Source organism: Leuresthes tenuis, unplaced genomic scaffold, assembly GCF_036924035.1.
Source record: "Leuresthes tenuis unplaced genomic scaffold, fLeuTen1.0.hap1 SCAF_1, whole genome shotgun sequence".
Classification (NCBI taxonomy): domain Eukaryota; kingdom Metazoa; phylum Chordata; class Actinopteri; order Atheriniformes; family Atherinopsidae; genus Leuresthes; species Leuresthes tenuis.
In genome coordinates this window covers 6,463,062-6,485,812 of record NW_027325355.1, presented here as the reverse complement: position 1 = coordinate 6,485,812, position 22,751 = coordinate 6,463,062, and the positions used below count along the sequence as shown (strand labels likewise).

At 42.6% G+C, this 22,751-nt stretch overlaps 6 non-coding genes and 3 pseudogenes across 6 annotated transcripts; 1 reads left to right on the top strand and 8 right to left on the bottom strand.

The window, feature by feature from the left end:
- Window positions 1-259: 259 nt before the first annotated feature.
- LOC140310473 (5S ribosomal RNA) lies at window positions 260-378 on the bottom strand. The gene has a single exon (XR_011916544.1). It is a non-coding gene; the product is annotated as a 5S ribosomal RNA (ribosomal RNA).
- A 269-nt stretch (window positions 379-647) lies between these two features.
- On the bottom strand, window positions 648-766 carry LOC140292118 (5S ribosomal RNA). The gene has a single exon (XR_011912517.1). It is a non-coding gene; the product is annotated as a 5S ribosomal RNA (ribosomal RNA).
- Window positions 767-1,035: 269 nt separating this feature from the next.
- Window positions 1,036-1,154, bottom strand: LOC140288396 (5S ribosomal RNA). The gene has a single exon (XR_011912156.1). It is a non-coding gene; the product is annotated as a 5S ribosomal RNA (ribosomal RNA).
- Window positions 1,155-1,423: 269 nt separating this feature from the next.
- LOC140275743 (5S ribosomal RNA) lies at window positions 1,424-1,542 on the bottom strand. Its single transcript, XR_011908467.1, has one exon. It is a non-coding gene; the product is annotated as a 5S ribosomal RNA (ribosomal RNA).
- A 269-nt stretch (window positions 1,543-1,811) lies between these two features.
- LOC140297436 (5S ribosomal RNA) lies at window positions 1,812-1,930 on the bottom strand. The gene has a single exon (XR_011913171.1). It is a non-coding gene; the product is annotated as a 5S ribosomal RNA (ribosomal RNA).
- Window positions 1,931-2,199: 269 nt separating this feature from the next.
- On the bottom strand, window positions 2,200-2,318 carry LOC140305412 (5S ribosomal RNA; annotated as a pseudogene).
- A 269-nt stretch (window positions 2,319-2,587) lies between these two features.
- Window positions 2,588-2,706, bottom strand: LOC140299762 (5S ribosomal RNA; annotated as a pseudogene).
- A 604-nt stretch (window positions 2,707-3,310) lies between these two features.
- LOC140299540 (5S ribosomal RNA) lies at window positions 3,311-3,429 on the top strand (annotated as a pseudogene).
- Window positions 3,430-7,193: 3,764 nt separating this feature from the next.
- On the bottom strand, window positions 7,194-7,265 carry trnaq-uug (transfer RNA glutamine (anticodon UUG)). The gene has a single exon. It is a non-coding gene; the product is annotated as a tRNA-Gln (tRNA).
- Between the last annotated feature and the right edge of the window lie 15,486 nt (window positions 7,266-22,751).

The following is a 22,751-nucleotide window of genomic DNA, read 5'->3' as shown; positions in this document are numbered from 1 at the left end:
GTCACAAATGTGCATTATATAGGTACTGGAATCATACGGTTACTCTATGTAACCAGATAATTGCCAAGAAAGGCTGATATGTAGTGGTCATATCTTCATCCTTGATGTGATTACTACCTGTAGTTGAAACTGAGACTCTCAGATCACTTCGTGTCTGCCAACAAAGCAGCAGCAGCTCAAGATGACCAACTTCCTCATGTGTCACAGGGTGATCAGACGTTGCAACAAAAGACATGCACGTGGTAGAGAGAAGAGAAAAAGCTTACAGCACCTGGTATTCCCAAGCAGTCTCCCATCCAAGTACTAACCAGGCCCAACCCTGCTTGGCTTCCGAGATCAGACGAGGTCGGGCATATTCAGGGTGGTGTGGCCGTAAGCAACAATATCTGTGAACAATGTGCATTATATAGGTACTGGAATCATATGGTTACTCTATGTAACCAGATAATTGCAGAGAAAGAATGATATGTAGTGGGCACATCTTAATCCCTGATGTGATTATTACCTGCAGTTGAAACTGAGACTCTCAGATCACTTCGTGTCTGCCAACAAAGCAGCAGCAGCTGAAGATGACCAACTTCCTCATGTGTAACAGGGTGATCAGACGTTGCAACAAAAGACATGCACGTGGTAGAGAGAAGAGAAAAAGCTTACAGCACCTGGTATTCCCAAGCGGTCTCCCATCAAAGTACTAACCAGGCCCAACCCTGCTTGGCCTCCGAGATCAGACGAGGTCGGGCATGTTCAGGGTGGTGTGGCCGTAAGCAACAATGTCTGTGACAAAGGTGCATTATATCGGTACTGGAATAATACAGTTCCTCTATGTAACCAGATAATTGCCGAGAAAGGCTGATATGTAGTGGGCATAACTTCATCCTTGATGTGATTACTACCTGTAGTTGAAACTGAGACTCTCAGATCACTTCGTGTCTGCCTACAAAGCAGCAGCAGTTGGAGATGACCAACTTCCTCATGTGTCACAGGGTGATCAGACGTTGCAACAAAAGACATGCACGTGGTAGAGAGAAGAGAAAAAGCTTACAGCACCTGGTATTCCCAAGCGGTCTCCCATCCAAGTACTAACCAGGCCCAACCCTGCTTGGCCTCCGAGATCAGACGAGGTCGGGCATGTTCAGGGTGGTGTGGCCGTAAGCAACAATGTCTGTGACAAAGGTGCATTATATCGGTACTGGAATCATACAGTTCCTCTATGTAACCAGATAATTGCCGAGAAAGGCTGATATGTAGTGGGCATATCTTCATCCTTGATGTGATTACTACCTGTAGTTGAAACTGAGACTCTCAGATCACTTCGTGTCTGCCAACAAAGAAGCAGCAGCTCAAGATGACCAACTTCCTCATGTGTCACAGGGTGATCAGACGTTGCAACAAAAGACATGCATGTGGTAGAGAGAAGAGAAAAAGCTTACAGCACCTGGTATTCCCAAGCAGTCTCCCATCCAAGTACTAACCAGGCCCAACCCTGCTTGGCTTCCGAGATCAGACGAGGTCGGGCATATTCAGGGTGGTGTGGCTGTAAGCAACAATGTTTGTCACAAATGTGCATTATATAGGTACTAGAATCATACGATTACTCTATGTAACCAGATAATTGCCGAGAAAGGCTGATATGTAGTGGGCACATCTTCATCCCTGATGTGATTATTACCTGCAGTTGAAACTGAGACTCTCAGATCACTTCGTGTCTGCCAACAAAGCAGCAGCAGCTGAAGATGACCAACTTCCTCATGTGTCACAGGGTGATCAGACGTTGCAACAAAAGACATGCACGTGGTAGAGAGAAGAGAAAAAGCTTACAGCACCTGGTATTCCCAAGCGGTCTCCCATCAAAGTACTAACCAGGCCCAACCCTGCTTGGCTTCCGAGATCAGACGAGGTTGGGCATATTCAGGGTGGTGTGGCCGTAAGCAACAATATCTGTGAACAATGTGCATTATATAGGTACTGGAATCATACGGTTCCTCTATGTAACCAGATAATTGCAGAGAAAGGCTGATATGTAGTGGGCACATCTTCTTCCCTGTCGTGATTATTATCTGTAGTTGAAACTGAGACTCTCAGATCACTTCGTGTCTGCCAACAAAGCAGCAGCAGCTGAAGATGACCAACTTCCTCATGTGTCACAGGGTGATCAGACGTTGCAACAAAAGACATGCAGGTGGTAGAGAGAAGAGAAACAGCTTACAGCACCTGGTTTTCCCAAGCGGTCTCCCATCCAAGTACTAACCAGGCCCAACCCTGCTTGGATTCCTAGATCAGACGAGGTCAGGGATGTTCAGGGTGGTGTGGCCGTAAGCAACAATGTCTGTGACAAATGTGCATTATATAGGTACTAGAATCATACAGTTCCTCTATGTAACCAGATAATTGCCGAGAAAGGCTGATGCGTAGTGGGCACATCTTCTTCCCTGTCGTGATTATTATCTGTAGTTGAAACTGAGACTCTCAGATCACTTCATGTCTGCCAACAAAGCAGCAGCAGCTGAAGATGACCAACTTCCTCATGTGTCACAGGGTGATCAGACGTTGCAACAAAAGACATGCAGGGGGTAGAGAGAAGAGAAAAAGCTTACAGCACCTGGTATTCCCAAGCAGTCTCCCATCCAAGTACTAACCAGGCCCAACCCTGCTTGGCTTCCTAGATCAGACGAGGTCGGGTATATTCAGGGTGGCGTGGCCGTAAGCAACAATGTCTGTGACAAATGTGCATTATATAGGTACTGGAATCATACAGTTCCTCTATGTAACCAGATAATTGCCGAGAAAGGCTGACTTGTAGTGGGCACATCTTCTTCCCTGAAGTGATTATTCTCTGCAGCTGAAACTGAGACTCTCAGATCACTTCATGTCTGCCAACAAAGCAGCAGCAGCTGAAGATGACCAATTTCTTCATGTGTCCAAGATCGGACGTGTTCAGGGTGGTTTGGCTGTAAGCAAAAGTCACCGTGACAAATATCTATTATATAGCTGCTGGAACCATATGTTTCTTCTAGTTTTTCACATAATTGGCTTGAGAGGCTGATGTTGATCCTGCACATGTTCTTCTCTTGTGTTGGTTCTCTGCAGCTGAAAGTGAGACTCTCAGATAACTTTGTGTCTGTCGACCTCTTCTGTTCCTTGTGTGTAGTTTTGTGTTCAGCGTCACACAGAGAGACCGAGGCTGCTTAGTTAGATGATATCATCACAAATTGCTCATTTTTAAACAGTTACATTATATTTTAGAAGTCAGAACACAGTAATAGATGTTGTTTCCGCATCTATAAAAAGCTAATTTCAGACTGATTATCTCGCTTACGGCCATACCACTCTGAACACGCCTGATCTCGTCCGATCTTGGAAGCTAAGCAGGGTCGGACCTGCATAGTACTTGGATGGGAGACCGCCTGGGAATACGAGGTGCTGTAAGTTTTTTACACCTGCAGGAGGCGCTGCTGCTCACTCAACACAGACAGCTTCTTGACATACATCACATTGGGAAGGAATCAGTCAAATAAATTCACTTTTCAATCTTTGTCAAACACTGGAAACATAAACCTCATTTAGGTCACTCATTCATATCATCTTTCAGCACTGCTCAGCTCACAGTGACTTCATCTGTCTGAATTCTTCTGGATACCAAACACACACAAATATTATTGTCTCACGTTAGTCTGCAGACTGTTAACAGATCTTCCTGCAGTCTGCAGATTCATCCCATTTCCTTCCTTCCTAAGAATCCCTGCTGATATCCAAGGTGCTGATCCCAGATCTGCTCAGATGTCCCAGGTTCTCCTCTTCTTTTATCCTCACACACTGAACTGTCTCCTCATCTATGTGTTAACAACCAGAACCCACTGATGTGGGCTCAGAAATAAAGTTTCCAATGTTTTCCAAACACAAATGAATACATTTCAGAAATGTATTGAGGCCAGATAGAAAAAGTGCACGTGCAGCCACTTTAAACTGTCAAATAGGCAATTTAACGGCAGTTATATTTATGTTTCGCCACTAGATGCAGCTATGATTTTATGGCCATAGAGGAAGTCCGTATAACACGTTTGTTTTAAGTGTTTTGATGTTTATATGTATTGTTTAGCAATGTTTAAAGGATATAGTTAATAACATTTGGTGTTAGGTAAAAGTTAAAAGTTAAAACTTGATAAGTTTAGTTTAAGGTGACCGTGATGTCACTTCCGGTTTTAAAAAGCGGTCCGGTAAACTGATAGCATTGATATGGATCCAATTAAGAAAGCAATCAACGAAGACCATAAGCGGTTTTAAGTTTACCGGTTTGTCCACTTGCAGGCCGAAGTGGTATGTAAGTTTGTGTTTGTAAATAATATATTTTCTTTTAGTTGAGACTTGTGTAATGTAATATTTGTACATCATTTGTGTTTTATCAGTTCTACGGTGTACTTGTGGTGAAAGCCGACGATGAAGACCACAGTAAAAATCAGTGAAAAGAACACAAGTCTCGTATCTGTGAACAAGCCGGCATATGTTTTTTTCCAAAGACCACGTCCAGCATTTGATTGAAATTGACCTCTCTGCCCCCTGTATTTCCACACTGCTGGTGTATCAGTGAGAACACTGAAACGCAGAATGCGACAGTGGGGCCTCTCAAAAAGGGAAGGCTACAGTAAAATGACAGATGATGAACTTGACAGCTTGGTCTCTGCCATCAAGCAAGACTCCCAGAATTTGGGTTGGTGCTTTTTACAGAAAGTTTTTATTTGCATTATATCATGCACTTGTCCATAGCATTATAAAAAGATTTGTGTCATAATAGTAACATTTGAAATGACCGGGCTTTCCACAGGCACCGGCTGCCGGCCATATAGCCTCCACAACTAAGTCTAGCTGAGGGCCGGCTACTTTAATGACTGCTATTTTTATAGCCTAAAGGCTATCAATATTATTTTTTCAATTTTCTAGTCTGTGCCTTAGTGGAGAGTCCTGGACATTATCTTAACAACGGTCATCATAGCATGTATACCTGAGAAAAAGTGAAATGCCTAAATTGTTTGTTCACATGATTATCAATCAATATATCTTAAATAAAAGTGGTTTTCACTTCTTTTCCTACAGGTCACAGAATGGTAAAAGGTCGTCTTAGGGCTTTAGGCCACAGAGTTCAGTGGACAGAGTGTGGGATTCGATGCACCGGGTTGATAGTCTAGGAATACTACAGAGAATGACAAGCCTCGGATGTGTTGTGAGAAGGACCTACAATGATCCTCTGTCACTCGTACATATAGATACCAACCACAAGTTGATCAGGTAAGCTGACAGCAAAGGACATCACATGGACATTATATATTTATATATTGATTTAAAAATGGTCTATGGCATACATTCTGCAGATTTCTGGAATCTGGTGTAATGGACCACGATGTAGCTGCATTAAACAATTGATACGTTTTTATCTCACAGATATGGTGTGGTAATGTTTGGAATAGATGTCTCTTTAAGAAAGGTCAGTGTCCCCATGGAGATTATAGTGTGTGATATAATATTCAACTTAATTTTGTTAAAGCTATACTTTTCTTTCTGGCATTTTTACACTTTTCTTTTGTAATCTTAAAATGCTCCTAATAAGCTTATGGCACACTAAAATGTAAAAGCAAGCCACCAGGTGTTGAAACTACACGCGAACTACAACGCAGGCCGTGCTAACATTAGCCTGGTAGATCACAAGTTGTTTATATTCGGACACGGCAAGCACAAGAATAGCCTTGATGGACGTGGTAACTGGACCGCTGATAACTTGACAACATTCTCCGCTCCGACATCCGGGCACCATCACTTTCTCACCTCACACGTCAGGGAGGAGGGGAGCGTCACAGGTCAGGCAGGGGGAAGAGGGTGAGACTTTGGAGGGAGGGGGAGTTGTTCATGTTTAAATTTTTACTAAGTGCTGTGCTACATGCCAGAAAGGTAAGTCTAGCTTTAAGTCTAACATCACACGTGGAACAATATTTCATTCATTTATTATTCTTATATTATTGTAGTTAATGTTTAATGTGTTTCTGTGGGGTTTAAGTTTTCCAAATGCTCACAAAGATCATGTACCGACACGCTGCCAATAACAACAAGGCATCAACAGCCCAAGATTCCTTCCTTTTTCCATCCAGGTAACATGCTATGTCTTGTTTTGAGGTTGATGTTTTTATGTTTACATTGTTATATTTTTACAAGATTTTAAAAGAAATATAAAGTTGCCTTTACAAAATTGTTGACCCACTGACATAATCACAATATTATATGTATGTCTTTACAGTGATCTGCTGTGTTTCAGTCTTATAATATAAGCATCTTTATGTATTGATAAATTCCTTTCCAACTAGTGTCTCCTCCAGGATTAGCAGATGATGAAACCTGTTGTGGATTTACAACAAAAATATAGAACAAATTTCTACAACACATTCCTGTACAACTTGGACCTGTGCATTGGATCTCTTTTTATCATAGTAGTATTGGAGACTAGTGTGTACATATACATAAATATTTATCATGTCTATCTATTCTTTGCTGCTCAGGTCCCTGATCGTAGTCAGGCCATCCTCCCATGATTAGATAGAGAGGACAGCTGATTTTCCTTTGCCTGCCTTTTGTGTTGAAGGACTGAGTCACACAGTTTTATCAACCACATATTTAATTTTTTTGGACTTTTTTGAAAGAGTATCCATACCAAGGAGTAAAATTGTACAATCCTCTTTTTCCTAAATCAGTACCAACTTGTGCGCACCGCATGGAGTTGACGCTCAGATCCCGGCCGGCAGAAATTGCTGCTCCTTGATTGGATGATTGGTTGGCCCATGGGTGGGCACCGGGTTAATTGTGCAGGCTTTTGAGTAGTTCTCCTTGTCGCTGATTGTTACCATGGGATTGTTTTTACTGTTTCCTTCTCCTTTGGCTTCTGTGTCCAAATTCCAAATGGAGAACATGGAAAAATATATGCATTGCAAATGAATATGCAAGAAGAAATCGAATAGATTCCATTAGTGACACCCAGAGGTGAGAAGGCAAATAGCACAGACCCTCTCAGCTGTATGTTTCACTTTTTCAACATTAACCAAGTTAAGCCCTCTCTTTGAAATTGGTCAATTGCACAATCTGGTGTGACTTGACAACTGACTAACCTCATCCACTCATCTTCTTCCCAGAACACAAACATGAAAGCGCACACCTGAAGGTTCCACCAAGATTTTAACTTGGATCACTGGATTCAAAGTCCAGAGTGCTGACCTTTACACCATGGAACCCCTTCCACAGACTCTCAGGATTGATATTATTCTTTGAACAAGTTGATCAGGGGAGAGCGCGAACACAGTCCCCTACTACCACAAATTATGCAGTCGAGATTTGGGGAGTTCGCAAAGCCAATTGAATCGCTCTGTTCACCGACCAATCAGGTGGCCCACTGACCTTTGACCTTTCACCAGGCAGCCAATCATATATCAGAGAAAGCGAAGAGACGGTGCGAGCGACATTTGGACATTGTTTTTGCCAACGACTTCGACAGTTTATCTGTTAAAGAAGTTAAAAACAGAAAGATAATTTGCTACAAATTTGACGGAGTTAACCGTAGTGTTTTTCTGCGATAATCTTTTCATTGAAAGGTAAGAAGCTTCTCCCACTCGGTAAAAAGTCGTCGTAAATTATAACTGAAGACGCTTTTTAAACATAAACATTTTCTTTCTTACACCCATATATTTATACAGGAATATACATATCTATATATAGACCACATATCAGCTATACATGTGTGTGTATAACAGATATATAGATATTCAATGTCATGTGCAATGTACGGTGTACAATATTTGAACTGTATGTGCAATATTATTTCACTTTTCATTATTTTCACTATTCAGTGTTATCATTATTATTACTACCATGTACAATTACATTCATTATCTGGTGCAATACAACCTCTCAATAGCACAGATAAATAAATAGATTAATAAAGTTCTTATCTTATCTCGATAGGCAGACAGACATTTAATACCAAGATGTAATGCCACTTTACTGCTAATATGAATTGCTGCTCCAATAAAATAAATTTCTCTTTGGAGAATAACATTGTTTAACTATCTAGATGGCAAACCCCACAATCTGCATTGCCAACCCAGATGCTCCTGAAAATCGGCAACAGGCCATTCTGATGGCGAGCAAAGAGGCCCGTCTTTATCGGGATAAAAGGCTGGTCTTCCCCTCGCCTCCCCCGGAGCTGCTGAATCAAGCCACTGCCCTGGCCCACGCAGAAAAGCTCCTTCAGGCGGAGGGTGTCACTGCTCCATCCCGTCAGCAGTGCCTGGGAAAGCTGCCAGTGCCGTTTGGTCAATACAAAAATGCACCGTTCCACTGGCTTGTGGCAAATGATGTGGGCTACATGAAGTAGTCAGCATTTTAAATTTAAGACAAATTTGGTGGCATGTTTACACATCTGTTTCATTCTTGGTTCAATTACTAATCTGTTTGTCACAGTCTGATGATATAAATGATCCTTGTTTGAATTAAGGTAATATATATCATTCCAGCATAATTGACAAGCACAGGGTAGAGAATTCAAACACACAAAAGAGAGGAGAGGCAGTGAACCAGTGGGTGAAAGACTTCCTCGCTGAGTATGCAGAGAGCTTCCCACAAGTCTCCATTGTCCTTGAGGCAAACATCGACAGGTGCATCTATGGTCAGAAAGGCTTCGAGGACAGCAGCTTTCAGGAGATGTGGGAGCTCTACAGTCAGCATGGAAGATTAAAGAAAAAGCCAGAGCAGTTCACTGACAGCGAGAGAGACAGAGCACAGAAGGCCTACAGCTCAGTGAGGAGGTGGTTGAACACACCGGTGACCCACATCACAAGTGTGACGATGAAGAGGTTCAGAAAGTATATTTATGAGAAGGAGAAAGTAAGTGTTCAGAAAGAGAAGGGTTAGAATTACACAGAAAATAACAAATACTCAAATAGGTGGTATTTCATCAACTAAGTGTTGAGTGTTTAGTGTAGCAGCCTGAGTCCACCGCACCACCCTAGCTGCCAGAGTCCACCGCACCACCCAAGCTGCCAGAGTCCACCGCACCACCCAAGCTGCCAGAGTCCACCGCACCATCCAAGCAGCCAGAGTCCACCGCACCACCCAAGCTGCCTGAGTCCACCGCACCACCCAAGCTGCCTGAGTCCACCGCACCATCCAAGCAGCCAGAGTCCACCGCACCACCCAAGCTGCCAGAGTCCACCGCACCACCCAAGCTGCCAGAGTCCACCGCAAACATAAGTGTGAGACGCTTCTTTAAACTGTGCTCCATGTGTATCATTGCATGTTGCAAATAATAAAAACAACTTTGCTTTGTACGTTTTGTGCGTGTTACAGGTGGAGTTAGAGGGCTGGGTACGTCTTTGGGAAAACCCAAATGGCATTCCAGCAGCTGACATCTCATGGCTAAAGGAGGACACAGAGAGAGGTCTCTTCACTGCCGTTCAAATCTACAAGGACATCACTGGTGTGCTCAAGAGGCGAAGGGTGATGAAGTCAGACCGCATGTGGTTTTCCCCTCCAGAACCTCCAGGCTTCGTCGGAGGTGCTCTGCCTGTACCACACCTGTTTTTCCACAGCCGTGTCTTTGTGTGGCGCCCTGTAGGAGTCTGGAGATCTTCCCTGAAGTGTCCTCGTGGCGATGAGTGTGTTGGAAAGGGTCATAATGTGTACCTGTACAAGTCTGGCTACCACCACCGGGTATAACTCAATTCAGCTGTGTTAGAGTAAAAGCATCATGGTTGAATAATGATTACATTGTATCTAAACATGTAAAAGGAAAAGTTCCTTGAAAATCATCTGGATTTGATTATATATTGTTATATGTTATCATCATTATTGTTATTATATATTGTTCGCTGATCTGTACTCCAGGTACGGCACATTTGTGACGTATCCAACTGGTACACGATGCTGACAGAGGTCCTGTGCTGTGGGCCTTGCACAAAGAGCCAGGGGTGGAGAAGGTGGCACATTAGGTCGGTGGCTTGCATGGGATCCTGTTATTATAACACAACTGAGCGAGGCACATCAAGCTGTGTTCCCTGCCTGAGTTCACTCAGCATCGTGTGTGCATGTGTCTTTAAAGAAGTTATTCGAACCAACCTAAAGTTACCAATTTTTCCTCCACTAACAGGCGTGGTGTGGACAAGAATGTTGTGCGTCTTCTGAGGGAACACTATGGTCCAGGTGTGGCGTCAGATACAGGAAAACCACACAGAGAAGCACCTTCAGTGCAAAGACCTGTACACCACACTCCTTATGAGCTTAGTGAAACCTGGAGGGATTGTTTCTGCAGTAGGTCACACATTTCAGGCTCCGCCTCCTCCAAGAGATCTCTGGTGTGCACAGCTCCTGCGCCACGCCTTCCTGCTGGCAGAGGCCGACAACGTGCAGGACTGCAGGAGCCAGATCCTCTCCACTTTTGGCACTGTGCTAAAGATGGATTCCACCAAGAAAGTATGTAAATCAAAACGCAATCATAGATTGTGGCATACAGAACATATTTCCTATTATAAACATATTGTCATGCACATTTAAATTATAGAAGAACAAGCAACTAAGTTGGGATCCAAACTCCAAATGTTTTTTAGGTAGTGAAGAAGCTGTCTGGTGAGGGTCACGGCTCAGGTTCACCAGCATTGGAAATGAGTACTCCCAGATAGGGACTTTTGTGCTGACCTGTGAGGAGTCCACAGAGAAGCTGGGACCTATGTGCCGTGGAGTAATGGAGAGGTTTCGGCTGGCCAATCAACCTGTCCCCAGCATCATGTATGTGGACCGTGGGTGTTGCCGTGCACAGGGCCCAACAGCTGTGGAGACTTTGTTCCAGTCTTGGGTGGACAGTGGAATGGTTGTGCGTCTGCACATCTTTCACTGGATTCACCGTTTCGATGCAGAGTCTCACTCCAAGTACGCAGTGTTCAAGTCTGCACTTGCTGGGGTGGTGCTGGCGTACAGCCGAGCAGACATGGAGCTCCTCATCAAGGCTGTCAGAGCCAAGGACCTGACAGCTCTGAAGGCTGTGACAGATGAGGACGTCATCCGCCTTTTTATTTCCAGGGAGCAGCTGAAACATGACGTGCGACGGGTCACACAAGGGGCGCAGGAAACGTTTAGGCTCATCAACCTGGCCATTGAGGAACTGAAAGGCCCCGCGGGGCTGGATGAGAGTGGAGTCAGCCTCTTCAAGACACCTGGTATAAAGACCTGACACTAAAACTTACAACATTAATACTAGTTGTGTGGCATAAAAAAGTCTACACAACAATCGGTTTGTGTGTCTGTACGTCATTTGTATTTGCAGCGGCCATTGATGAGATGTGGGCGGCGACACCTGGAGTGCATCCAGGATCCTCCAGACATCTACATGTATAGGGTGGCGCGTACAACGACCATCAACAAAGTGGATGTGCCCTACTACAAATGTCTGCGTGGCAACAACAGCCTGGAAGGATTCCACAAAACTTTGCCCAACATGCTCCCAGGTACACAGGTGTAGTGTGGATATTTATAAAATGTCACACGTGTCACTGTGAGTCATCTCATGTGTTTTATTGGGATGTTCAGGTCCCCACTGCGCAGCCCGGCCCTATCAGGTCTATCTGATAAGTGGCATTGCACGGTGGAATTCTGACCGCCGCTCTGATGCAGTGTTTGGGGGAAAAGGACGGCACCACAGAATCTACTCTGCACCGCTTATCGACCGCCTCAACACCCGCTGTCTGCAGCTGTTCGGAGAGACTGTGGAGGGAAACTTCCAGGCTCCCGCTGATGTCCCCTCTAATGAGCTGCTCGGGTTGGAATACCTGTTTAGTCAGAGTACAGGAGAATCGGGCCCTTTTTCTCTCGCAGACATCGTGAACGATGGGCCGGATCCAGAGGAGGAGGTGCTTCAGCCTGGGCAGCATGATCCAGATGTGCCAGACGAGGCTTACGAGAGTGAGGTGGAGACCTGTGACAATGCGCTGAGTGCTGTGCTGCGCCACATCCGGCTCTCCAGCAGTGAAATGGCTAGTGTTCACCTTCTAGTCTTTGTGAGTAGCTGTTTGTTTGTTGATGTGGATGTACATTTTATTCCAGGAGTTAAAGTCGTTCAACTGCTACGTATGAGCCAGTGTTAGACGAGTTTTCAAATGTTGCCACTTTGCCAGGAGTTAAATTAGACATTAAAACAACAGTGAAAACAGTAGCAAAGTATTTAAAGCTTGTGTAGAAGAAGGAAACAATCACTGAGGAAAAAGCTTAACAAGTGAATGTGGTCGTGTGCAAAGTCAACATAACGTTACAAAATCTAAAAAACTTGCAGTCACAAGAGACAGAAGCAGATGAAAAGCAAATAAGACTAGACAGGCATAACATTTGCGTGTCACTGTTTGCACAGGAGGATGTCTGCAGTCCAACTCCTCTTCCTGGCTTTCAGCAGCTGGAAAAGTTCTGCTCTCTTCTTTTGGACATTGGCCTGACAGAGGACAAGCTGTCACTCACCACCGAGCAGAGGAACAATATCCTGGAAGCCTGGAATGCCGTGGAGGAGCACGACAAGCAGCCTCAGCAGTTCAATCAAGTGTACACGACACACTGGGGCAACACTCTGTACTGCCGCACTAAAAGAGACGACCTTGTTGATGCTGCTGTGATACAGAAAGTAAAGATGGCCAAACGCTACGCACCAGCACAACAAAACATAAGTGCTCAGCACAACAGGCTAATGTACACACTGGTGAAACTTTTGTGGCTGCATTGTCCTCATGGGTCACGCACCAGTCCGGAGAAGACGACCATCCTGGAGGCATACGAGCGGGTCCAGCACCGGATTTTAGTGGATGACCCTGTTCTCTGCAAAGCTGGCATTCCCCTACCTAAAATAAACGTCAAGACCGTGCGGGACTTAATCCAACACCAAGAGCGGCTTGTCAACATGAAGGCAACAATACAACCATCCACCATCACAAAGATCACCTCCATCTCATCAACAGACCTTCCTCCTGCCCCTCATCAGCCTACAGTCCTCCCTCCACCAGACTACCAGCTGATGAAATATGTGCCCACACCAAGCACTGCCGGGACAAAGGTTTTGAAGGGAAGGTCGGACATAACGATGCGCGTCTCCCGGCCGCACCTAAAAGTGCCACAGCTAATAAGAAAAACCCCCTCCACCTCGACCATCACCAGGCCTGTACCGTTCCTGTCTGCATCTACAGCAGCCCTTAAGACTGCAGGACGCTCTTTACGACCCATATCACCTGCCATTCTGGTGACCCCTGTGATAGCTGGTCCCTCTACATCAGTCCTTCCCATCACCTGTGCTATCACCAGCCCTTTGCCCTGCCCTTCTGTATCAGCAGCTCCCTCTGCGATTGCAGGCCCCTCCACACAGACCACAATGGCTGCCCGTCAGGTGATCCCTAAGCCGGCCGATACGCCTGCAACAGCTCCTCCGACTGCGTCCACACCGCCTGCTACACACACCACCGGCACGTTGCCCAGCACTGGCGCTCATTTAGCCTCGGCGAGAGCTACGCACTACAAGTGCAAACACCAGGGGCATCCATTAGAAGTTGGAACCAAATTGTCAAGGGTGCAAAATATTCCAGTCTGTACACTCTGTGCCCAACCAACACAGGGACACAGAAGATACAAGAGAAAGACATTCTGCCCCGTAAAGATGATGTCCTCATCAAAAGGTCTGAACAACAGAGTTTATGCTATGAAGACTTCACCTCTGCTGTAGACAAGTTGGAGGACTGAGATGTAAATATGCCTTAACAATCTGTAAATATTCTGTAATAACTCACTGTACATATAGAAATGATATGTACATAGTAATTGTAAATAGTTTTATATTTTTATAAACGTGATTTTTTCATGTTGCTGTGTAAAATATCCTATTTGACTTACTGCTGTGTTGTGGTTCACTTCAGTTGATTGAAATCGTTTTTGAATTTTATACACAAAGATTTAAATCAAGTTTTAAATTGTAGTGCTTTGATGTCAGCAGCTTAGTATAATAAAATGTTTGAATTTTCCTTCTTAGCCAGGTTTAATGACACTTTGTATTACACTGTAGTTTATTTTAAAGTTCCCAATTTCATGCACTTTGATCAATAAAACTGCTGCTATAAGCATGAGTTCTGTAATATCATTCAATGATTTTGTGATTGTTGAACATTTGGACCACAGATGCAGACATTAGGTAAGATAAGGTTGAGGTAGATGGTAAGGGATCAGGAGTTAGAGGGGTTAAAGAACAAGTTTAACTCAGTGGCCTCCTTCCATTCCCTGGCCACTCTTTTGTTCATGGCCACCGATGGTTCTCAGACCACTCTACACCTTCCTCATGTTGTTTTGTTGGAGTTTGCTCTCCAACTTTTTCCAACTAAGCGCATGTAAAACAATATTACATCATTTTGGACATGTAAACAGATAAGAATCGGCTTCAGAAATATTGAACTACTTTTAACCAGCCTTCAACCATCCTTAAATATATCAATTGTTCTGTAAAAAGCATAAATGGCATTGAAAAAAAAGATCACTCTCACAAATATGCTTTAAATCAAATTAATTATACTTTATTGATTGTTGGTAGCAAACAGTACAGTAGCAAGTGAATAAATGACATCGATTGTGTTTCATGTGGCAAGGCAAGTTTATTTGTAGAGCACAATTTGTACACAAGGCAATTTAAAGTGCTTTACAGCTACATAAAATCACAAGAAGGCAAATAAAATAATTCCATAAAACAAAAAATAATCATTAATAAATTGAATGAAAAGTGAAGAGAGTCATATACACAGCTAAATAGAACTGTTTTCAGCCTGGATTTAAACATAGTCAGAGTTGAGACCTGTCTCATATCTTCTGGAAGACTGTTCCAGATTTTAGGAGCATAAAACTAAAACGCAGCCTCACCTTGTTTAGTCCTGACTCTGGGCACCAGCAGGAAACCCCTCCCTGAGGTTCTCAGAGTTCAAGTTGGTTCATATGGCTCTAACATGTCAGAGATGTACAGGAGTAGAGCTGTTTTAAAGTCTATTCTCTGAGCGACAGGAAGCCAGAGCAGAGACCTAAGCACTGGACTAATATGGTTGTATTTCCTGGTTCTAGTCAGGACTCGAGCAGCAGCGTTCTGGATGTACTGCAGCTGTCTTACAGCCTGTTTAGGGCCCAGTGAGCAGGCTGTTCCAGTAGTCCAGCCTGCTGGAGACAAATGCATGGATTAGTCTTTCTAAGTCTGGTTTAGACACTATTCCTTTGATTCTGGCCATGTTTTTTAGATGGTAAAAAGCTGCTGATGTTATTGATTTAATGTGGCTGTTAAGAGTCTCAAGGTGACCGATAACACCTTCTCTTTGTTTCTGTGGGCCACAGACAATGATTTCAGTTTTGTCTGGAGAAAATTATTTTGCATCCACACACTGATCTGTTCGATGCAGTGACACAATGTATCTACAGGCCCGTGTTCTTCTGCCGTCAGTGACACGTAGGTCTGAGTGTCATCTGCATAGTTGTGGTAGGACATATTATAGCTGCGTATTAGCTGGCCTGATGGGAGCATGTACAGATTGAACAATAGGTGTTACAGGATCGACCACTGTGCTCATACAATCATAATTATGATAGACTGTCATATTCCCAGGTGGATTAAAAAGGTATCATATCAAATACCTTATTCAAAGCTGTGGAATGTAAGTTTCTGGAAGGACAGACAGTTTTTATGAAACTCTTTAGAAAACTAATTCATTATAGAGAATTCATTGAGGTGCTATCATATTTGTTATAGTGTGAGACTCAAAATACCCATTTTCTGTTAAACAATCAATAAATAAGGTACAATTACACATAATATTGATCATAGACAATCTGCCAATTACATTCATCAATAATTGCGCAACGAACCAGCTCACCCCCTCACAGAGACCATAACTTGCCAGTGGTGCAAGAGCTGGTTCAAATCCTGCCTGCTATCTTCAGGATAACTTTACAATGAATGGAACAAAAATATTTCAATACCGACGTGGAATGAATGAATAAAGGTGCCACAAACTATCCATCCTTCCATTTGCTTTACATGGTTTCAGGGGGACTGGAGCCTATCTGTCACAGAAACTCATCAACATTTGAATCCAATAACAAGTCTGAAACTAAATGAAAAACGGCAGACCCAAATGAACGTTGACATGATATAGGCTATGTCAAATTCAAAAGCAGTCCCTGTTTCTCTTTTTGGAACTTCTTCTTTCTCAGGACAAAAATAAATGTATTAGGATCAAAGCCAACAATGACCTGGGACATCTCAGCAGATCCAGGATCAGCAACATGGAGACTGAGAGCCAAGAACAAACAGAGGTCAACATAACAAACTGTTTAACAATGACAATGACATAGAAGATATACAAAAAAATGCATGTGTATATATGACTCTACTGTGAATTTACACCTTCTTTTCTATTATAAACAGGAGAGATATGTTAAAAAAAATCATGAAGTTATATTATGACAAAAAGGAAGTACCACGTGTGAGATGCTGCAGGATCAAGAGACACTGTGTACTGAAAGTCCTCTTATCTATCTTATTTCAACTTCTGTCTAATCCTTGTTTGACTGAATGTCGCATAACCTTGTGTGGCCAGTGATCTCGTAGGATGGATGGATGACTTCATTAATCCCTTTGGGAGATTGCCTCTGGGAAATTGAAATCTCCATCTCACTCAGGCTCAGCAGTTATATACAGAAATGTACAGAATAAACAAAGTGGAAACTAAATAGCGATAGCATCATTGTTTTTTGTTTTTTTTAACTCAGACAAATCTGTGTCAGCTTCTTGATATGTCATGCAGACTCCTTGCTGTGAGAATAAATGTTTGGTATTGTCTCCAGCGACTCTGAGCCTCATTTTGAGAGAATTTTCTTGACACCAACACAACAGACATTTGACATAGTTTCACAGTTTGAAGTTGAGCCTCGTGCCCTTTTAGTGTTGGAACAGCCTTAACTTTCAGCTTTAGTCATGACAATCAAACAGCTGTCTGGAAAGTACAGGGAACAACTCCAAACCTTTTTCAGACTGCGTTAAAAATTTCTTAGTCTTTGGGAAAGATTAGCACAAAGATTAGAACCAAACACAATTTTTTTTTTAAATATGGTAAATGGACTTGTACATATCAGAGAAAGCGAAGAGACGGTAAAATGGTAAATGGACTTGTATAGCGCTTTTCTAGTCTAACTGACCACTCAAAGCGCTTCAATACATGCCACATTCACCCCACTCACACACACTCATACAGCACGTCTTAAGATACACATAACTACGTGCTTTCTAAGCATTCACACACGTTCATACCCCCAATGATACACTGGGGGAGCAACGTGGGGTTCAGTGTCTTGCCCAAGGACGCTTCGACATGTATCCTGGGGACATGTATCCTGAGCTATAGCCGCCCCTCTCTGTAGCAAGAAGATGAAACGCATGAGAAATGTTGACATCTACACATCTGACACCTTTAATAAAATGCAGAACAATGAAATACAAACAAGTGTAAAGCTAGACTTTACATCAAACTGAAATGATATATTGCTTCTAAAGATGTTGTATGTTTACAAACATACCCACGGCTGGTGCACAGCTACTTTGTGAATTTTAACTTTAAACAAAACATATATGTTCAGTATAATACAATAAAACGTGTATGTACTTTAAAAAAGATTGCATTTTCAATTCAATTTTATTCATATAGCGCCAAATTAAAACAATGTCATCTCAAGGCACTGATATTGTTCTGTCTATCAACTCAGAACTGATGCCATATTTATCTTGAACGGTGGGAGATCTGTCCATAGTTCCCAACTATCCCAACAAATTTATAAAGCACTTTCAATGATTCTTCAAACCTGTGCTACCCACAGAACATTCAGAACAAAAGTCCTGACAAGAGAAGGTGGTAATCCACAAAGAAGATTTTTAATCTGAACAAGGGAAATTCTTCTGATTGGTAGTTCCTGTTGCTGCTCCCAGGTGAATGTTTTCTTATCTGCCGTAAAATATATTGTTGATTTAAACCAATAATTTATCCGCAGTGTGAATACGTTGGTGAGTCTATAGGTGAGATAATTGAGTGAAAGCTGCCCCACACTAACCACAGCTGTAAGGTTTCTCTACTGTGTGAATACGTTGGTGTTTCTTAAGATTGGATGATTCAGTGAATGCTGCTCCACATTGACCACAGTTGTAAGGTTTCTCTCCTGTGTGAATACATTGGTGTGTCTTTAGATAGGAAGATGTTGTGAATGCTGCTCCACACTGACTACAGCTGTAAGATTTCTGTCCTGTGTGAATACGTTGGTGTATCTTAAGATTGGAAGATGTAGTGAAAGCTGCTCCACACTGACCACAGCTATATGGTTTCTCTCCTGTGTGAATACGTTGGTGTATCTTAAGAGAGGAAGATGTTGTGAATGCTGCTCCACACTGACTACAGCTGTAAGGTTTCTGTCCTGTGTGAATACGTTGGTGTGTTTTAAGATCGGAAGATGTAGTGAAAGCTGATCCACACTGACCACAGCTGTAAGGTTTCTCTCCTGTGTGACTACGTTGGTGTTTCTTAAGATTGGAAGATGTAGTGAATGCTGCGCCACACTGACCACAGTTGTAAGGTTTCTCTCCTGTGTGAATACGTTGGTGAGTCTTAAAATCGGATGATGTAGTGAAAGCTGCCCCACACTGACCACAGTTGTAAGGTTTCTCTCCTGTGTGAATACGTTGGTGTGTCTTTAGACTGGTTAATCGAGCAAAACCTGCTCCACACTGACCACAGCTGTAAGGTTTCTCTCCTGTGTGAATACGTTGGTGTATCTTAAGATAGGAAGATGTTGTGAATGCTGCTTCACACTGACTACAGCTGTATGGTTTCTCTCCTGTGTGAATACGTTGGTGTGTCTTAAGCTCGAAATATGTAGCGAAAGCTGCTCCACACTGACTACAGCTGTATGGTTTCTCTCCTGTGTGAATACGTTGGTGTGCCTTTAGACTGGTTAATCGAGCAAAACCTGCTCCACACTGACCACAGCTGTATGGTTTCTCTCCTGTGTGAATACGTTGGTGTTTCTTAAGATCGGAAGATGTAGTGAAAGCTGCTCCACACTGACCACAGCTGTATGGTTTCTCTCCTGTGTGAATACGTTGGTGTATCTTAAGAGAGGAAGATGTTGTGAATGCTGCTCCACACTGACTACAGCTGTAAGGTTTCTCTCCTGTGTGAATACGTTGGTGTTTCTTAAGATTGGAAGATGTAGTGAAAGCTGCCCCACACTGACCACAGCTATATGGTTTCTTTCCATTGTGAAGCCTCTGATGATACCTCAGATGTGATGATCTTTTGAAAACTTTCCCACAGTGTTTACAAGAGTGACATCTGGAGCCCTCTTGGGCTATATGTTTCTGCAATGACAGAGAGAAAGAAGGATTAGATCCTTTTGAAGTTCACACGAAAGATTTCTCTAAGCTAACCAACATATTCTAACTGGACGTATATAGACCGAGCCACAGGTCTCAATATCTCAGATCAAACGTGTTGAGATGCTGAGAGTGTGTTTATAAGTGCCCTCAGCTGTCAACACTGTGCTCTGATGTGTTCTACACACGTTCAGGTTTTTAAGCAGTAAACTCTTGCTTTTTGCTCTTTCACTAATTATTTTTTGTCATGATGAAATTCTGAAAATGATAGAATGAAGCACAGTCTTGTCCAAGTTGTTCAGTTAAACACCATGTAGAGGTTGGACTGAAAAAGGTTGATGATCACTGGTTTAAACAAATAAAAGTAACAGTGGTGGTAATACATGACATTCATTACACTATCCCTTTGTTCCAGCTTACAACCCAGAGGTCTGCAGCCATTGAGCTCAACAGCTATCAGGGAAACAGTTTTAACTCAACCTTTGTTTCGCTCTAAAACAACTCTTTACCCTGAGGTAGAGAGATCTACAAACCTGTCATCTAACCATTAAAGACCCAGAAGTATTACCACCACCAGGTTTAATTCATGTAATCCAGAGACTTTAAACACAAACAATGAATATAAGCTCCTGAACCTCTCAAATCTGAAGACTGAGAGCCAGAAAATGTCCCACCACAACAATCTGGCCACTGAGTTTCTTCTAGCAGATCATTCAGCCTGCAGCATATTTTCAGTCTAAGCAAAATCTGTATCAGAGAGAGGAGATGAAACCAGGAAATACTTTGTTGACACTTTTTCCACATTTGAAGTAAAAGCAGAACAAGCGGACGATACACAGAGCCTCGACACTCGTCCTCGTGTCTTTAATGTCCTCCACACTAACCTGAAGCCCGGTGGAACCAGAGGATGAACCAGCTCTGTTCTTAGTGGAGGTGTTTGGATCCTGGTTCTGCCGCTCCATTCTGGTCCTGGTCCTCCGACTGATGGACTGTCTGCAACTGTCAGTACATACAATTGAGAGTGAACAGTGAACAGTTAACAGTGTTCCCTCATAACCCTGTCTTGTCTGACCATTTTTTAATAACTTTTGAATTTACATTACTTGACTACACGGTTTCTGTCTGTCAGAGAATGCTGTAACCAGATTTAAAGAGTTGATTTCATCATCCTTTTCTTCACTGCCATGTGCTGATATGACAGAGGACGGCTATCTAAATTTTACTCCAGTAGAACTTGACTCTCTTGTTGACAGCACTATAGCTTCAATGCGTACAACACTGGACAATGTTGCCCCTCTGAAAAGGAAGGTAATCAGTCAGAAGAGGTTGGCTCCTTGGTATAATTCACAGCTGCGTGTGTTAAAGCAGAGTGCAAGAAAGCTGGAGAGACAGTGGCGTTCCTCTAATTTAGAAGAGTCTCAATTAGTCTGGAAAGATAGTTTAATAACGTATAAGAAAGCACTTCGTAAAGCTAGAACTGCTTATTATTCATTATTGATAGAAGAGAATAAGAATAATCCCAGGTTTCTTTTCAGCACTGTTGCCAGGCTGACAAAGAGTCCGAGCTCTGTTGAGTCACGTATTCCTTTAACTCTCAGCAGTGATGATTTCATGAGATTCTTCATCAATAAAATTGTTTCTATCAGAGAGAAGATTAATGGAATCCTTCCCATTATTATCACTGATGTATCAACAAGTAGAGCAGCTTTAGAAGTATCTTTCGAACCTGAATTGTATTTAGACAGCTTCTGTCCAGTTCATCTTTCTGAGCTAACAACAGCAATAGTCTCTTCTAAACCATCAACTTGTATGTTAGACCCAATCCCAACCAGACTGTTCAAGGAGGTTTTCCCCTTAATTGACACTTCCATATTGGATTTGATCAATCGGTCTTTGTTGATAGGATATGTACCTCAGACTTTTAAGGTTGCTGTAATTAAACCTTTACTTAAAAAACCTACTCTTGATTCAGAAGTGTTGGCTAATTATCGACCTATATCCAATCTCCCTTTTTTGTCCAAAGTTCTTGAAAAAATAGTTGCAGTTCAACTTAGTGATCATTTACATAGAAATAATCTGTTTGAAGAGTTTCAGTCAGGATTCAGAGTGCATCATAGCACAGAAACGGCACTGGTGAAAGTTACCAATGATCTCCTGTTAGCTTCTGATAGCGGACTTGTTTCTGTGCTTGTCCTGTTGGATCTCAGTGCTGCATTTGATACGATCGATCACAGCATTCTGTTACAGAGACTTGAACATGTTATTGGGATTAAAGGAACTGCATTAGGCTGGTTTAAGTCATATTTATCTGATAGATTCCAGTTTGTTCTTGTAAATGAAGAATCTTCCTCACACGTTGGAGTAAGTCATGGAGTTCCTCAGGGTTCTGTGCTTGGACCGATTCTTTTTACTTTATACATGCTTCCACTAGGTAACATTATCAGACAGCATGGCATAAATTTCCATTGTTATGCTGATGATACTCAGCTGTACTTATCTATGAAACCAGATGAAACCAACAGGTTGGTCAGACTACAAGCCTGTCTTAAAGACATAAAGACCTGGATGACTCAGAACTGTCTGCTTTTAAATTCAGACAAAACTGAAGTTGTTCTCTTTGGACCTGAGCGCTTCAGGGAGAAACTGTCTAGTTATATAGTTACTCTAGATGGTATTTCCTTGGCTTCTAGTTCTACAGTGAGGAACCTTGGAGTTATTTTTGACCAGAATTTATCATTTGACGCACATATAAAACTGGTTTATAGGACTGCCTTCTTTCACCTTCGTAATATTGCTAAAATCAGGAACATCCTGTCTCAGGGTGATGCAGAGAAACTAGTCCATGCATTTGTTACTTCAAGATTGGACTACTGTAATTCCTTATTATTGGGCTGTCCCACATATTCTCTGAAAAGCCTCCAGCTGATCCAAAATGCTGCAGCCAGAGTTCTGATGAGAACTAATAGGAGAGATCATGTTTCTCCAGTTTTAGCTTCTCTTCATTGGCTCCCTGTTAAATTCAGAATAGAATTTAAGATTCTTCTCCTCACATATAAAGCTCTTAATGACCGAGCTCCATCATATCTTAAAGATCTCATTGTAAGATATTTTCCTAACAGAGCACTTCGCTCCCAAACTGCAGGTTTACTTGTTGTTCGTAGAGTTTCTAAAAGTAGAATGGGAGGCAGAGCCTTCAGTTATCAGGCCCCTCTCTTCTGGAATAAGCTGCCAGTAAATGTCCGGGAAGCAGACACCCTTTCCA